The sequence below is a fragment of the Belonocnema kinseyi genome, chromosome 9, assembly GCF_010883055.1.
Source record: "Belonocnema kinseyi isolate 2016_QV_RU_SX_M_011 chromosome 9, B_treatae_v1, whole genome shotgun sequence".
Lineage (NCBI taxonomy): Eukaryota > Metazoa > Arthropoda > Insecta > Hymenoptera > Cynipidae > Belonocnema > Belonocnema kinseyi.
Genome location: NC_046665.1, coordinates 92,619,763 through 92,639,447, shown reverse-complemented (window position 1 = coordinate 92,639,447; position 19,685 = coordinate 92,619,763). Strand labels below are relative to the sequence as shown.

Below are 19,685 nucleotides of genomic sequence, written 5' to 3'. Positions count from 1 at the left end.
CCGAGACTCTTCCAGAGTGCGAGGCGGGAATCGAACCCGCAAGCCGAAGGAGTGGGTCCAAAGCCTACGCTTTAGCCCCCACGACCATCGTCCCACTCTTACAAAGATAGTTAAATTTCCAATAAAAAATTTAATGAATTTTCAACAAAGAAGTTGAATTTTCAACCGAAAAAACTGACTTTTTAACAAAAATGTTAAATTCAAAACCAAGCAGTTCATTTTTATCCAAGAAAGATACAAGTTTTACTTAAAAAGATGAATTTTTAAATTAAAATTACAGTTTTTCCACAACAACAAAATAATTAAATTTTCGTCCAAAAAATAATTTAATCCGGCTTTTTAAAACCAAAATATGCTTTTTAAATAAGAAGTAAATTTTCAACGAAGATACTTCAATTTTCAATGCAAAAAGCCGAATATTATAAACGAAACCGTTGAATTTCCAATTGAAAACAATGCCATTTTAACAAATTTGTTGAAGTTTGAACCAAATAGTTGCATTTTTTCAAGAAAAATGCAATTGCTACTGAAATATATGATTTTTTCAATTAAAAAGACAAATTTAAAAAAAAAAGTTGAATTTTTACTAAAAAGAGGTTTCAGTTGACTTTTCAACCACAAAATACGAATTTAAAACACGTAATTTTTTTAGGAAATAGTAACATTTTCAACAAAACAGTATTTATTTAAGAAAGATGAAATTTCTCTTAAAACAGATGAATTTTTAATTTAAAAAAATTCTAGTAGTTGAATTTTCATCCAGAAAAGATTTCAGTTCATTTTTAACACCAATGTATATATACTTTAAACACAAAGTATTACTTTTAATACACAATTTCTTTTGCAGCCAAGCAGTGGACCTTTTATCTAAGAAATATCAAATTTCTCTTAAACAGATTAATTTTTAATACATTTTTTTTTACAATTTCAAAAAAGTATTTGAATTTTTATGCTGAAAATATTGCAGATTTATTTTCATCGCCAGAATACTAAATTTAAACAAAAAGTAGATTTCTATCAAATAGTTAAATTTTCAAAAAAGAGCAGAATTTTTAATATCAAAAAGACAACATTTCAAAAAAGGTTTGCATTTTCAATCGAACAGTTACATACTAATACAAAAAAGAGGAAATTTTTCTAAAACCATAATTCTAACACAAAAATAAGAATTTTAAACAATAAATTAATTTTCTACTAAATAGTGGAATTTAAAAAAAAAGTATGAATTTTTGACTTGGTTTTTAAATTTTAAATCAAACAGTTGCATTTTTGGTCCAAGATAAATGAAAATTCTACTAAAGGGGGTGAATTTTTTGATCAAAAAACAAATTTTCAAAAAAAAAGAGTTTAGGTTTCATTCAAAAGGATTCCAATTGACTTTTCAACATAAAAAAAAAACAAATTTGAAAGAAATATACCATTTTATAGGAAATAGTTCAATTTTCATAAAAAAAAGTTGAATTTGCCAAGAAAGATGCAATATTTATGGTGAAAAAGATAAAGTTTTAAATCAAAAAGACCAATTTCCAGAAAAAAATTAATCCAAAATATATTTCAGATGATTTATCAGCAAAAAATAAGATATTTGAACAAAATGATATTTTTTACGAAAATAGTTCAATTTTTTAACCAAAAAAATTTGAATTTGCAACCAAAAAGGGTGTCTTTTTAAGAAAATTGTTCAATTTTCATCTGAATATTAAAATGTATAACAAAAAAGGTAATCTTCAGGCGAAAGTTTTTGCAAATTTCTTTTCTCTTATAAAACATAATTTTTAAACAAATTATCAAATTTTAAACAAAATAATAACATTTTGAACATAATAGTTGGAATTTCAACTTCAGAAATATAAATTACCAGCAAAAAAGTGTCACAGTTTATATTTCAATAAAAAAAGATGAAATTTATACAAAAAATAAATAAATAAATTTTCAAACCAAAATATGTCTTTTCAGCAAAAAATTAATTTTCCACGAAACTGGTGCATTTTTACCCAACAACAATGAAATTTCAAACCCAGAAAATTATTTTTTTCCTCACAAAAAGTCAGAATTTTCCACTGCAAAATATCAATCCTAAAAAAGATAAATTTACCGTTTCAGTTAAAAATTTAATTTTTAACAACAACAAAATCTTTTCGAATAACCAGTTAAATTTCTTATTTTAAAAAAAAGTATTGGTAAGTATTAGAACCAATACTTACTAATACTTTTTTTTCACCAGGGATTTAAAAAAAAATTGTTAAATTTTCTGTTAAACAAATTTTCAGTTGACTGTTAACGATCAAAATATTAATGTTTAAACAAGAAATAAGTTTCAAAGAAAAAATTGAATTTTCAATCAAAGAATTGGAAATTTTAACCAAAAAGAATGACTTCTTAACAAAATTCTTGAATTCTCCACCAAATAGTTGCATTTTTATCCAAAGAAGATTAAATTTCTCTTAAAACAGATGAATTTTTATTTAAAAAGAAAATAGTTTATTGTTTATAAAACAAAGATTCTATTTGATTTTTCAAGATCAAAATATTAATTTTTAAACAAAAATTAAGTTTCTACGGAAAAGATTTAATTTTCAATCCAAGAAGACGATTTTTCTTAAACGAAAAATGTTGCATTTTTAACGAAATAGTTGAATTCTCAACCGAATAGTTGTATTTTTATCCAAGAAAGGTGTAAATTCTGCTAAAGCATGTGAGTTTTAAAATCTGGAAATTTATTTCTTGACCGGAAATTAAAAAAAAATTAAATCAATTATATCATTCAGTTTACAATGCGTGATTCAAAAATCTTTTACTTTCAAAATTCTTTATTTTAGATTTTTATTTTTAATCTTATACTTTTAATTTAAAGAATTTTAAAATACAGGCTCGAAGACTCACACAATTAAAAATTAAAAGCGTTTGCAGTTAAAATTTTTAAATAAAAAATAGTATTATTTTATCAACTGTAAATATAAATAAATGAATAAAGTCTTAGTCCATAAAAAAATGTAAAGGTGCGATTGAAACTTTATAAATTATTTTCAACTTAAAAAGTAACTTAATAATAAGATATTCGTAATTAAAGGTTTTTATTAAATTAAAAATATTGTTTCTGTTGAAAATATTCAATCTTAAACCAATTCAATGAACATTTTTTTTAATTGAAGCGAAATATTTTAAAGTAAACAATTTGAAACTGAATTTTTTGACACAGAAACCTTTAAATCTTTAGCATTTCACAGACCTTATGAACTTTAAACGTTATAACTTTTATTGTTCTGTTTCATAAATGTTTAATTTGTAAGCGAAATGGTTAAATTTTTATGTAGAAATAATAATTGAACACTTATTATTTATAGAAAAAAATTGAGTAATTTTAAGAGAAACTGAGATGTTTTGAAAAAATTCAAAATTAATTTTAAAATTTCAATGATGTCTAGTTATTTAAACAAAGTGTGCGACAATTTTTTTTCAGAACTTTGAAACATATTTTAAAATGAATAGAATTCGTCCTATAATTTTGAAAATCTCTTCAATCTCTTCTCAATCATCTTTTTTAATATTCTGTTCAAATAATTTTTCAAAATGAAAAATCATTAAAAATTTTCCTAGGATATTAAGAAAATGTTTCTATACAGACACTTCGTTTACATTATTTATTATCATTTTAAGTTATAAATTAATTTTGAATCTTTTTAAAAATTCTAAATATCTCTAAAAATTACTCTAGTTTTTTCTATAAATAATAAATTTTGAATTGTTATTTATAAATCGAAATTTGAAGGAAATTTGTATAAATTCGTAGGATTTTCTAGAAGTTGTAGGACAAATTTAATTAACTTTAAAAGTTATTCAAAATTTCTGGAAAAAATACAAAAATAATTTTAAAATTAAAAAAATGTAAACAACTTCTACATTTCTCAAGATACTGAATTAAAATTTTAAACCTTTGCAAGGATACTTAAACCATTTATAATATAAATCATTTAGCTTCTAATTTAAGAACTTTTAAACTGCAAAAATTAAAAATTTTAATGTTTCTAACCTAAAATAAATTAATAATAATATTTCGAAATTTTTTAAATTTAATTTATTGATTCTTTAATTTAGAGTATTGAAAATATAAACGTGGATTTATATTTTTTGAACCTAATCTAATTTTTTTATCTCTAATTTATGAATGTTAACAATTGTGAGTTTTGCAGTTTATCCGCATTTCATTTAAAACTGTTCAATCGAAAAGGGATCGCACTTAAATTACGTAACAGCTCAAAGAGAGGAGGGGGGGTCCGAGACAATTTGTTACCAGTTGTTACGGTAGGAGGAAGGGGGGTGCACCACTCATGTACGTAATTTTGGGAAATTTACCAAAACTTTGTCCTTAAGATCATCTTTTTAGTTATAAATGTTATTATTTGGTTAAAAATTTGACAATTTTCTCCAAAAGACATCCTTTTCGGCTGCCAATTCAAATGTTTGGAAAAAAAGGATTTTATTAGGATAAAATTTTAGCCCTTTTCATAGAACAATAAACTTTTTTTGAAGTTCATATTTTGTTGCTGATAAGTTAACTGAGATCTTTTTTTCGATAAAACTATTTTTTCTGAAAATTGGTCTTTTTTATTTAAAACTTTATAGCTTATAGCAGGAATACTGCATCATTCTTGGATAAAAATGCAACTCTTTTTTTAACATTAAAATAATACATACAAAATTTACTTTTTGTTTAAAATTCGTATTTTTGTATTTAATAGTTAATTAAAATTTTTTCGATGAAAATTCAACTATGTTTTTGAAAATTTATCTTTTTGATTTGGAAATTCACCTGTTTGAATGGAATTTAAATTTTCTTGGAAAAAATGCAAGTGTTTGATTGAAAATCTAACAATCTCGTTCAAAATCATGCTTTTTGACTAAAAAATCGACTATTTAGCAGAAAATTGACTTATTGTTTACAATTCTTATTTGGGTGTCAGACAATGAACTGGAATCTTATCTGGATATAATTTTTTTTAATTTATCTGTTTTAGAAGAAATGTCACCTTTCTTAAATAAAAATAAAACTGTACCCTTGAAAATTAAAAAATTTTGTTGAAAAGTCATACTTTTTGCTTGAAAAATGTGCTGTTTTTTTTAATATAAATATTTTGTATAAAATTTACTTTTTTTAAATTTACTTTTCGTTCCAATTTAATATTTTGCTGTTAAAAAAAGAACTGAAATGTTTTCTACATAGATGAAAATGCAACCTTAAACTTTTTTATTTTTAAATTCATAATTCATCAGTCTTAAGAGAAATTTAATCTTCTTTTGATAAAAATGGATCTTTACAGTTGAAAATTAAACTATTTCAATAAAAATATATCCTTTTTGGGTAACGAAATTCATCTTTTTGGATTAAAAATTATTCAATTTTTACCGTAGAACCTTATTTTTTGTTTGGATTAAAAATTCATTGTTTTTTGTAGAAACTTATTTATTCCCAGTGGGCACAAAATTTGGTGACGTCTTTACGACATAGTTACGACATCTTTACGACAACTTTACGACATCCTATGTCCGTGTCGTTAAGGTGCCTTTATGATATCGCAAATAAGTCGTATGATCTAACAATGTCTTTACGATATCGCAAAGACACCGAAACGACATAGACATAGAATGTCGTAAAGATGTCGTAACGATGTCGTTCATCTATTTTAGCAGAAATTGTTAATTTTTTTATGTAAGTGCAACTTTTCGGTTCAAAATTATTATTCTTGCTTGATTATTCAACTATTTTTTTTGAAAGATTTGGTTGAATTAGTTTGTAGGAAAATCTTTTTTTTTCAAGATTTATATTTTTAGTTGAAAGTTCATTTTATTGGTTGAAAGTGTAACTATTTCGTTGAAAATGCGTCTTTTTTAATTGAAAATTCAAATCCTTGTGTAAGTTAAATTATATTGTTAAAAATTTTTTTATAATTGAAAATTAATCTTTGGATGAAAGTTTAACTATTTACTCGGAAAGCATTTGTTTTTGGTTTAAAATGAATATTTTAATTGAAAATGTAACTTTTTCATTCTTTAATATTAATATTTTTTAGTTGATAATTCTTCAATTTTAGTATAAAGAACATTTTCTTGGTTTGAAATTCAATCTTTGTTGGGTAAGAATACCTAATTTTCGTAGGAAATTAATTTTTTGCTGAAGGGAAATTTTTTGTTTGAAAATTTAATTTTTGTAGGGATAATTCGTCGTCTGGCTGGAATGTTCTACAATTTAGATAAAATTTCATTTCTTTCTTGATTTAAAAATCTTTATTTGTTGAAAATTCGTCACTTTAGTTAAATTTAAAAAAAAATAAATTTCATCTTATTAAATTGAAATATAAACTATGGCACTTTTTAGTCGGTAATTTATCTTTTTATGTTGAAAATCCAAATAATATGTTCAAAACTTTGTTATTTTATTAAAAAGCAATCTTTTATAATAGAAAAGACATTTTTTGTTTGAAATAAATTAATAAATATAAAAAAATTTAATTCGTGTCTGAAATACTGTTTTATTTCGTTAATAAAATATTATAGGTTAAAAGTATTACAAGATTGAAATGCTAGTATTTAAATATTAATTAATAAATATTAATAACTATCAAAACATTTCTGGAAACTTAAATTTGTTGTTTATTTTTTATTATTTTTAATGGAAAAATGTTTAAAATAGAGTTAGATTTTTAAAATTTTAGTAGCCGGGAAAAACGTTTGGAAACCTGGAAAACCGGGAAATCTTTTCTTCAATTAAAACGGACATTCTGAATAGACAGTTTATTTTTTCTTCTTTCCGTTTGGGATTCCCCCAATTCTTTAGTATACTCACGCTTTCTTCCATTGTTCATTCTGCAGGTATGTGTGCCTTCAAATGCATAATACATATTTACGATTCACATACACATGCAATTCAGAATCACATGTGGATATTCCACAAATAAAATTTCGTCACGTGGTCTTTCGTCGATATGGCAGTTCAGTTAGAAGCATGCTTTCCAACGAGTGGCATTGGTTTCTTCTCCGAGTAAAGTTTTCCTGCGCAAAAATAAAATTTGTCAAATAAAAACATTAAAAATAGAAGTTTTTCAAAAAAAACTTATTTTAAAAATGGCATGTGATATGGAGAGGCATTGTGAGCCACAGAAGTGTTTCGAGTTTATCAAAAAACAATTAAAAAAACAGCCAACTGAATATGTGATACAACAAATTGTGCCGGTAAAAAATAAATTATTGGGGTACCTTGGGAGGTACTATTACCTTAAAGGTAGAAAAGTGGACCCTGAAAATTCTTCGCAAAGTGGCGATATCACTTTATTTTTAAAAATGGTCCCATCTGATGGAACCAAACAAGATATGTTTATAAAAGAATCTGGAGTCTTTAATATTGAACTGGCAGTTTATAAACTAATCTTTCCCAAAATATTAAATATAAATGATAAATTTACGCCAAGGTGTATTTTAGAAAAGAAAAACAGTTTTCTTGTTTTAGAGGACATGTCCTCTCATGGGTTTCGAATGCTGAACAAATATGTACCGCTTGATATTTCACACTTAAAGATCGTATTAGAAACATTAGCAAAATTTCACGCTAGATCTTTAATTTACGAAGAAAAAAGAAATAAAAATCTGCTCGAATTAATCAAAAAACAAAACACTGACTTACACGCACCCGATGTATTGATGCAGGGGGCAATTAAAACAAATACGGAGGGTGTTTGTACCATTATTAATTTTATTAAAAATCCTCTGGATGAAAAAGGATGGGAAAACGTGAAACACAAAATAAGAGAGGAAGCCAAAAATTTATTACAAAAAAATAAAATCATCCGAGCATAAAAAAGTTTTGTGCCACAGCGACTTGTGGCACAATAATCTACTTTTCAAATATGATTTAGCAGAAAATCCGATCGAATGCTGTCTTGTGGATTTTCAATTATCCAGGTAATTTTCTATAGATTAATTATTATTTTTTTTAATTTTGCATTTATGTTAAAATCATAAAGTGCTTTAGTATATTATTACTTAAAATTAATTTATTCATTGAATTAATTAATTTGAATTAATTTATTTACAGAAAGTGAATGTAGTTTCTCTTGATCTCTTTCAGTAAATGTTTATTTTATGATAATAATAACAATTTGACCAAAGTATCAGTTACGTGTTTCCGGTTTAGATTCGGTCGCGCGAAACGATACACTTTCAAATAAAAATTGAGGAATTCTGGACAAGAAGGCGACAGGCGCTCGAGAACGAGTAAAAGTATTGTCCAGGCTGTGACGTCAGGTATCAAAAGTGAAATTCGAAATTTGAAAAAAACAAAAATATAGTTAGATAGCTCTTGAAAAGTCGTAACTCAAACTTCCTCGCTCACTTTTTTTAATGTGAAAGTCTAAAAACGTGCTTTTTCATTCGGATTAAAAAAAAAAAAATTAGAAATTAACTTTTGACCCTTTTTGGACACTATAGCCTCCGCTAGAGTGTCACGAATAAAAGTCAAAAAGAAATTTGTTAATTAGTTGATAAACGAATTACTTACCGTGAGTTGAATGTGAAAAAATATGGTTTTTTCAATTAAAAAAAAAGTCATTTTTTATTTATTTACTGGAAAATTTGCAGCTCGAGAGAAAAACTGTCAATGAAGACTCAGGTTCATTTTTCAAGAGCTATCTAACTATATTTTTGGTTTTTTCAAATTTTCAATTTCCCTTTTGATACCTGACGTCACAGTCTGGACAATAATTTTACTCGTTCTCGAGCGCCTGTCGCCTTCTTGTCCAGAATTCCTCAATTATTGCCCCTTGAAATTTTTCCATTCTAACATTTACACAGATTGTAGTTTACCTCCCCCCCCCCCCTTTCCCCTTTTAATTTGACCAATAATCTAAAGGGCCAAAAATCTAAAATTTGTAACCAATTTTTCCCTTTCCTCCCTTTTTTACAAGATTTCGATTCATGTTTTAGAAATAAAGAACAAAATAACTATCGATTTAATGATACAACTATTCCCGAATTATAAATCAATTTTGTAGCTGCAAATTAAAAAAATATATATAAGAAATTATGAAATAAGATTTTTCATGAAAATGGGAGACTACATTTTGTTTTAATAAAATTATTTTAGGTACTACTATGAAATTCCAATTCCTAATATTTTAAATAAAAATATTGCATTATCAAATAAACAGATGAATTTTCAACCAAAATAATTAATTTTAACTAAAATTATTCAGCTTTTGACCTATTTGTTGACTTTTCAGCAACAATAACAAGTTTTCAACAAAAGGGTTTATTTCTCAACGAAAGAGAAATTTTTAATCCAGAAATAACAATTTCCTACGAAAATGTTGAATTTTTGCCAGTTATTTGAATTTTTAATAAAATAGTTGAATTTTTACACCAAAAAGTCCAATTCTTAACGAAACAATCTAATTTTAAACTTGAAAATATGAATTTTTAACTTAAACAGAAAAATTTACAATTAACAAGTTGAATTTCGAAGCGAATTTATGAATTTTAAAACAAAAAAGGTTTATTTTCAATGAAATAGTTGAATTTTCTGAAAAAAATTGAATTTTCAACCAAAGAGATAAGCTACAAACAAGAAGGATTTTTTCGTCAAAAATGTTGTCCATAACATTCAAATTGTCAAACTAAAAACATATTTTTTTCACCAAAAATTTAATTTTCGAAAAAATATCTTAATTTCAAGGCAAAAGGATTAACTTTCAGGCGAGAATATTGTTTTTCTACTAAAATAAATGAATTTTCAAATAAAAATATGGATTTTAAACTGAAAAAATTCTGGATCTTTAACAACAACAATTGTTCAGCTTTTGACCCATTTGTTGAATTTTCAACATCAATGACAAATTTTTAACTAAATAATTTATTTCTCAACGAAACAGAAATTTTTAACCCAAAAATAAGAATTTCCTACGAAAATGTAGCATTTCTACCAATTATTTGAATTTTCAACCAAATAGTTGAATTTTTAAACTAAAAAGTCTAATTTCGTACAAAAATCTAATTTTTTTCTTAAAAATATGAATTTTAAATTTAAAAAGACAAATTTACAATAAAAAAACTTAAATTTCAAAACGAATTTATGAATATCAAGGAAAAACGTTTGTTTTCAATTGAATTGTATTGAAAATTGCAAAACATTTAAACTTTCTACCCAAAAAATATAAACTTTTTATCAAAAAGTTAATTTACAAACAAATATATTACTTTAAACCAAAAAGATTAATTTGAAAGCAAAAAGTTTAATTATCTACTAAAATAGATTAATGTTCAACTAAAGTGATGAATCTTCAATCAACAAATAAATTGTTAATAAATTAGATCAGATTTAATCAATGAATGAATGTTAAACAACAGAAAGTTTTCAAAACAATAGATAAATTTTGAACCAAAAGTTTTTTTCCAAATTTTTGAGCTTTTCAATAACTTTTCAAATTGTGGATTTTTCAAGCCTAAAAGACGAATTTTTGTACATAGCGGTAAAATACATAACCAAAAAATGTGAATTTTAAACCAAAAAAATTAATTTTTACCAAAGAAGTTCAACTTTTAACGAATTTTGTTTAATTAAAAAAATATATAATTTTTAGTGATAAAGTCGAATTTTTTACTAAACTGTTCAATTGCTGTCTCGGAGTAATTAGTCTTAAAAAATAAGGTATTTTTCAACCAAATATTACAACTTTTAATTTGAAAAAACAAATTCCCAACAAAACATTTGAAGTCTTAGGCCGAAATTATGAAGTTTTAACAAAAAAGTTTATTTTCGACGGAATAGTTGTTTCAAGCCAAAAAGTCTTTTTTTTGAAAAAATTTAACTTTGAACTCGAAATTGTATATTTTCAATGCAAGATGACAAATTTACATTAAAAAAGTTGAATTTCAAATCAAAATGATGCAGTTTCCACAAAAAAGTTTATTCTCAAACAAATAGTTTAATTTTCTAAAAAAATGAATTTTCAATCAAATATATAAACTTCAAGCAACAAAGATTTTTTAGTTCAAACATTTTCAAAGAAAGTGTGGATTTTTTAAAACAAAAGTGACGAACTTTCTGAAAAACGGTAAAATTTTTAACCCCAAAAATATGAAATTTCAACCAAAAAGTTCATTTTCAACCAATTATTTTAATTTTAAACTAAATATTTTTATTTTAAACCAAAAAGATTAATTTTTACCAAAAATATTGATCTTTTACCAAAATAGATTAATTTTCAACCAAAGAGATGGATTTTCAACTAAGATTTTGATTATTGAACCAATAAAATAAATTTTTAACAATGTAGTTAAATATTTAACTACCAAAAAGTTCAGTTTTGACCAATTATTTCGATTTCCAGCCAAATAGTTAAATTTTAAAGTCTAAAAGTACTTTCAACAAAAAAGTTAAATATTCAATCGAACATAAACGAATTTTGAACAAAATTGTTCAATTTTCACCTAGAAGAAAATTTTCAACCCTGCAATAAAAATTTGCAACAAAGTCAAACTTAAACTAATTTTTATTCGTCTTTTGAACCAAATAGTCAAATTTTTTATAAAACATTCTAATTTTAATCTCGAAATTACGAATTTTAAACAGTTAAATTATTTTTTAATGGAATACTTCAATTTTTAACCAAAGAAATAAATCGTGACATAAGAAAAAATTTTCAATCATTAGATAAATAAATTGTCAATTTTTCAGTTAAAATTTGAATCTAAAACTTCAAACCAAAACCTGAAATTTCAACCAAAACAGTTAAATTTTCGATCGGAAAATATAAATTTTTAACCCAAAACTTTATTTGCAAAAAACTATTTTAATATTTAACCAAATAGTTAACTTTCAAAGAAAAACAGGCGATTTTTATACAATTTTTTTTTAAACTGATAATATCAATTTTTGAACAAAAAAGTTAATTTTTCGTGAAAGAGTTGTATTTCTAATCAAGCAAAAATAATATTAAACTACACATTTCTATTTTTAACTCCAAATTATAAATTTTGAATAAAACTGTTAATTTTAAATAGTTTAATTTAAATTAAATTTGAACTTTTTATCCAAACTTAAATTTTTTACTAAAATAGTTGAATTTTTGACCAAAAACGATAAGTACTGTCTAAAAATGTTCAGTTATTACGAAAATCATTAAATTTATAACCAAATAATTTAACTATTAACGAAAGGATTAATTCTCAAATAAAAATGACATTATAGAACTTGGAAAATTTTTTGAATATCTGAAAGTTTGCAACTGATACAAATTCATTATCTCAACTTAGGAAAAAATATAGGACTAAACAAATCTTTTTGAATGCAATCTTTTGCCTTCATTTTTTTCGAACAAAATATTTGTAATCCCCTTTTTTAATCCCCTTTCTTGGAAGAAATCGTTTTATGCTAAAATTGAACCATTCAACCGCTATAATTCCTGATTTTATTTTAATTCCCAATTTTCCTCCTTGAACTAAAAAAAATTAAAAATTCTGGATAAAAAATTTTACAAATAAATTTCGATATAAAATCTTCCCTTGGTTCTCAAACTAGTTTGAGTAAGAGATAAAACAACTGAAATTTGAAACGTTATTCCGCAGTGAGTCAGAAGAGGAAGTAATTCTGCATCAAGATAAAATCGGATAAAAAATTATTACCTCCGAGACGTGAGTTAGAATAAATATAAGATTTTTAATGAATAGCAAATTGATTTTAATAATAATTTTCAGTTGAAAAGTGTAATAAACATTTTTTCTTTGACTATGAAAATATTGGAAATCTATATAATTTAAAAGTCCATTATTTACTCAAATTTTAAATATTTCGTTTAAAGCATTTTTATAAGAAGACTTTATCATTTGAAATTCAAAGCAATTGAAATTTAAGAAAATATATGAAACAGTTTTCAATCAAATTTTTTTTTAATAAGACAATTTAAGATAAAGTTAAATTTTAAAGAAAGGGCAATATTTCGAACGGAATTAAAAAACTATACTTATATTCATTCTAAATTAAAGAATTACAAATTTCAATTATTTAAAAAGTTTCAATCAGGAACTTTCGAGATTGAAATTTTGGAAATCCAAATTTTTTTAATTGGAAAATTTTCGTCAAAAATAATGTTAAATTTGTTGATTTACAATTAAATGTGGTCCGAATCAAATTATTTTATTTTGAACTCAAGAATTTTGCAATTACATTATTGCAGATTGAAATTTCAAAAACAATTTAATTTCAAAAAGTTAAAAAATGGAACATTTCCAGATTAGAATTTTGAAAATTAGATCATGTAAAATTCCAGAATGACTGAAAAATCCCAAAAAATAAAATTCTCGAATTAAAAAATTCAGGTATAACATAAATCCATGAATTATAAAATTCCCGAATAACTAATTTCCCAAAAGTTTATAATATTGTCGAATTTGAAAATTCTCGAATGGAAATTGCCAATTTAAAGAATATCCGAACTTGAAAATTCCCGAATATAAACAATTATAAATTTTTTTAAATTGAATTAATTATATCATTACAATTAAAATTATATCACAATCAATGTTTTTTATTTATTGATAAAAAGTTTAATTGTTCATATTTGGAAATTTTCTATTTCGGGTACTTGATAATTTGGCAATTTTCTGTCCTGAATTTTATTAAGAAAGAATTTTCAAATTCGATAATATTATTGACTTTTGTGAATTCTGTCATTCAGAAATTTTTAGTCCCAAAATTCCAAGCAATCGAAATAGTATTACTTCTGATTAAAAAATTAAAAATTAAATCCTTTAAAGTTATAAATATTTAAATTTAAATGGTTTTAAATTCGAAACCATTAGAATGTTACAATTTCAAAAAGAAAACTAAATTAAATCTTTCAAAGTCAAGCTTCGAACATTTTAAATTGTCATGAAATAAACAATCTATAATTTAAAATTAAGGTAAATTCAAGAATTTCTCTAACATAAAAAATTAATTTAGCCGTAATTTTCACCTTTCAGAATGGAAATCATTTTAATTATGAACCATTAAAATTGAATTACTTTACAAGAACATCAAAATAAAACGTAGTTTTAAATGGGAAACATTAAAAACAAACAAATTTATGCTACAGAACGTTAAAACTTAAGGAAGTCCGATATTTACATTTTTTCATATCAAAAATGGTAAAAGTTTTAATTATTTATGTACATTTTTATTATTGAAAAATTAAACATTTTCAAATTTTTAATCACACTTTTCAAAATTCATCCACTTCAATTTTAATTTCAATACTAAGCTTATTAAATTGAAAAATTAAGAATTCAGCGTTCAACATAAATATTTAGAACTCTAAATTTGTAACTATTTAGAATTAAATAAATTATTCAGCCGCTGAGCTATCAATTTTATATAGTTAAATTTTGATCTATTTTTATTGCAAATAGCAGAATTTTTAACTTCTGTTTCTAGTTTCTCATCGTTAAATTTTTATTACTTTATTGAGAATTATTATTAATTTTTCAAATCTTGCAATAAATTTTTTTTAAGTCAGAGTGATAACTTTGTTTCATTCTTTAACTTAAAATTGGACAATTTTAAGATATTAAAATGCAAATAAAAATTTTTAAATAAGAATACAAAACAAGATCGCTATGATTAAAATGTTCGAAGTTGTAGAATTTTAGGCATTTTAATTCGAATTTTATCAAATTAAATTTAAATTGCTTAATATTTTTAAATATTGTCAATAATAAATAATTATATTTTCATTCTTAGTTCTGAAATCTTCTCTTTTCTAAGGCTTGAATTAAAAAAAATATTATCGTAATTTTTCATTATTTGGAATTTATTCTGGCGGCAATAAATTCAAAATTGTTTGATTATATATCCTAAAAACTAGAAATGGTGCACATTCTGTGAATTAGATTTTCTACAATTTTGAAGAATTAAATAAGAACAGAAAAATTTCAACGTTTAAAATTGAAACAAAACAATTTAAAATATTTAAATCTAGTTTTTTTCATATAGAATCAAATTAAAATCAAAAGATTTAGTATATTTAAATCTAAAATTATAAAATAAAAAACTGATTATCAAGGCTTTCAGTATAAAAATGTTGAAAAATTTATTGATAAAATTATCCTACAAATTTTAATAGTTAAATTTGTAACTAAGGCATTTTTAAATTTTAAATTGGAAATTTAAAAATATTATTTTAGAAATTGAAACCAAATATATTCGAATTTAAGCTTCTGAAACAAAAAACTTAAGTATAAATGCCTAAAAATAAAATTGTTTTATAATTTCTCATTTAAAACTATAATAAAAATTTAAGTCATAGAAATTTTAAAGATGATAAATATATTATTTACAAGTTTCATATTATGTAGTATCAAGTAATATTCAAAGTGATTAAATAGATTTTTATAAACAAAAAATCAGATTTGTCTTGAAAAAATCACGCTTATTTTCAAAGCTTTAAAGTCAGGAATTTTAACTACTTAACCTTTAAAGTTTATACAAAATATAAATGTTGAAAATTATATGATTTCGAATTGAAAACTCTAAAAATTAATTAATTCAAACTTGAAGCATGAAAAATCAAACAATCACAAAATTTATTTAAAAATTAAAAAATTACAACATTTTTTAAAATTAATACATTCCTAAATAAAAATCTTAAATTCTAAATCATTAATGAAAAAAAAAATATTTTGTATTGAAGGTATGCCTCTCCAACCTTGGACCTTATGATTTTTTTACACTTCACAACATCTTGGAAGATGAGAAAAGAAAAATTCAAAGAATTCACTCAAATTTACTACGATTCTTTGGCCGCAATTTTAAAAGAAGAAAAATTGGATGTTAAATCTATTTTTCCCTGGAAGGATTTTTCAAAATCTATTGAATTTTTTAGATTTCCTTGTATGACCGCAGCTTTAGCATATTTATCAATAGACCTCCTGGACTCTGATGTGGTGACGCCAGAAGAAATTTGGAATCACCTGTCGCAAGATACAGCAGCCTTAGTGCTCGAACAGTACAAAAAAGTGCCTCTTTACAAAGACAGAATTTTCGATTCCCTGATGGAATTTTATGAACTTTTATCAAAATAAAATCGTAAAAATCTTTCATAGTTAAAAATTCAACTTATTTTGAAAAGTCGCCTGTTTTTCGTGGAATTAAACTATCCGTGATTAAAAATTAAAATCTTTTTTGATTGAAATATCCATATTATTCCTTTTTTTTGTTGAGAATACATCTTTTTTTAAGTGAAAATTTTATTACTTGATAAATCCATTTGCTAAAAACTTTTAGTTAAAAATTTAACTCTTCAGCTTAACATTATTTTTTTACTAAAAATTTAACTATTCAATTTTTGTTTGAAAAATAATCTTTTTTAGTAAAAAAAATCGTATTTTTTGGTGAAAAATAATTTTCTTGGTAAAAAATTCACCTTCGGTTTAAAATTCAAATATTTAAGTTTAAGATTAATCATTATAGTTTAAAATTCATCACTTTGTTTAAAAATGTAACTATTTAAAAAAAAAATAACGATTCCATTTTTGATTTAAAATTGCTATTGTTTAGTTCAAAATTCAACTATTACAGATAAAGATCCATAATTTAAGTTGAAAATTTATCTTTCTTGTATCAAATTCAAATATTTGCAGTTAATAATTGATCCTTTTTAATTCAAAATCTAACTATTTGTTTGAAAATTTTTCATTTTAGTTCGAAATTGAACTATTTTGTGAAAAATGCATGTATTTTGTTTGAAAGTCGTTTTTTTAAAAAAAAATTAATCCTATTTTTTGAACATTCATAGTTTTCGTTGAAAATTGAAATATTTCAATCAAATAACCATAATTTTATTTGTAAATTTATTATTTCAGTTGAAAATTTAACTATTTTGTTGAAAATTAATTTTTTGAAAACTGAAAATCTAACAAATACATTTATGGTTAAAAACGGATCATTTTTAGTTTAAAATTAAACTTTTTGGTTGAAAATCTTTTTTTTCTGTTGGAAATTCAACTGTTTCATTGAAAATTAATGTATTTTGTTGAAAAATTGTTTGTTTTTTTTTCTATAGAAAATTGTTAAAATATAATATTTTTGATTAAAAATTTATCTATTTTAGTTTGAAGGTTTATTATTTGAGTTGCAAACTTATCAGTTTGTTTGAAAATTTGCTTTTTCCGGTGGAAAATTATTTTACTTAGAAATTTAACCATTTATTTTTTTTTATTGCAACCTAATATTTTTTAGTTCAATATTAAACTCTTTGTTTGAAAATTGATATTTTTTAGTTGAAATTGAACTATTTACTACTTTCGAGACAAATTCAAATAATAAATTGTTAATTTTTGTTAAAAATGTTTATTTTAATTTAAATAAAATTATGAACTTTCAACTACAATTGTGAATTTAAGAAAATGCGCTTTAAACGAAATTTTTTAATTTTCAACAAAAATAGGTAAATTTTGAAACCAACACGAAAATATGAATGTTTAACAAAAAAGTTACTTTTCAACCAAACAGTTAAAATTCAAACCTAAAAGGATTACTTTTTTTAATTGTTAAAATCTTAAACTAAAAGGACAAATTTTCTTCGGAATACATGAATTTTCAACTAAAAATATCGATATTCTACCAAAAATAGAATATAGTTACATTTTGAGCTAAAAAAGTTCATTTGAAATTTAAAAAAAAGAAACGAATTTGCATAGCATAAGGTCGATTTTCCAAAGAAATGTTTGATTGTTTTTGCCAAAAAGTACGAATTTTCTACTAAAAATTATAAACTTTCAACAACTTTTTTTTTGTCATTTTTAACAAAGTATCAACAACAGCTGTGCCAAATATTAAACAAATAGTTAAATATTCTAAAAAAAATATATGAATTTTTGACAAAAAATATTACAATATAATTCATAGGCTTTTAACAAAATTGTTGAATTTTTAACTGAAAAGGATAAATTTTGAACAAATTATTGGAATCATTAACTAAAAAAGAAACATTTTCTACCAAAACTGTAATAGTTTAATTTTTGGTAAAAATGTTAATTTTAATTCAACAAAAATTATGATCTTTCAACTAAAATTGTGAATTTGAAAAAATGCACTTTCAACAAAATAGTTTAATTTTTTAAAAAAAGAGATGAATTTTGAAGCCAACGCGAAAATATGAATGTTCAACAAAAAAGTTGAGTTTTAACCAAGTACTTGAATTTCAAACCTGAGAGGATTAATTTTTTTCTATTGTTAAAATCTCAACCTGAAGGACGAATTTTCTTCGGAATACATACATTTTCAACTAAAAAATATCGATTTTTAAAAACAAAAATTCAGAGAAAAAATCAAACAAGGGAAATTTTTTAAACAAGGCAGGTTTTTCAATTAAAGAAGAAAAACATTTTCAACAATGTTGTTAAATTTTTTAAGTCGACAAAAAAAAACAGTTTTCACAAAACAGTTGAATTTTCAAAACAAAAAAGTATGAATTTTGAATATTATATCAATCAAAATAATTACGGACAATGAGTTACATTTTACTGCTTTAAATTTAGAGAACGTGTTATTATTGTACTCAAATTATTAGGGCGATTAATTTTATTTAGAAAATTATTATTTTTAAACATAAAAAGGTACACTAGCCTATTTTGTAATTTTTTTGTCAACACAAATTAACAAAATTAAAAATGGTCTTTTTTCTTTGTTCACTTTTTTAAAAAATTGGGAAATGTATTTATTATATTTTTATACATATAAAGTTATCATTGTAAATATAAATATTAAAAAATCATTTATTCTGATTTTTTAAATTTCCTTTTATGGCAAATGATAATTTTACCTTTGAAAAATAAAATTGCCGATAGAAAATTACCTAATTGCTAAATATCCGAACTAAAAAATCCCGGATTATAAAATTTCCGAATTTAAGCATTAAAAAAAATAGTTTTTTCAATAAATATGATTCACTTATTGAAGATAAAATAAATATTTGTATACAAGAAAATTCTTCCTAAAGTTTTATTGTTTAAAAATTTTTTTCGAAATTGAAATTACCAAAAGTTTTATAAAAATTCGATAAAAAAAAATTGAAAACCACGTGCGCCACAAACGAAAAAATAAACTTCTCCCTAAACTTTTCCCGGATCTGATATACAATTCCTGGCAAAATTGGCGGATTTTAATTCGAAGTTTCCTTTGAATTTTTTTTTTTGCTGAAACAAATCGATTTTTGAGGACATTTTTGTAATTCTTTTAAATCACTAGGCACATTTTAGAAAAAAAATTTTCTTTCGGAAATATGTTTTGTTCAACTATTGTTATTTTTAGTTCAAGCAATAGTTTTAAACAACTTTAAACATTGAAAAAATGGGTCTTTGATAAACTTATTTGATTATTTTAGTTTTAATGAATGAATAATATTCCACAAAAACCATTTTTTCGATTGTTTAAGTTAGAAAATTTTTTAATTCGGAAATATTATAAGCCTTCGGGAATTTCATTTTCCAAAATTTTTCGTTTAAAAAAAATCTTATTCATGCATTTTCAGGGTATTTGGAAAATAAAAACCACAAAAAGTAACTAAAAAATACGACCAAAATCCGATTTTTATTTTTTTTGTAAAAATTTGTCAACTTGAAAAGTATCAGTTAAGCTCGGGTGTGTGTTCAATTTCAAAAAT

General features: G+C 23.2%; 1 pseudogene; it reads left to right on the top strand.

The window, feature by feature from the left end:
• Nucleotides 1-7,105: 7,105 nt before the first annotated feature.
• Nucleotides 7,106-16,104, top strand: LOC117180635 (annotated as a pseudogene).
• The last annotated feature ends 3,581 nt before the right edge of the window (nt 16,105-19,685 follow it).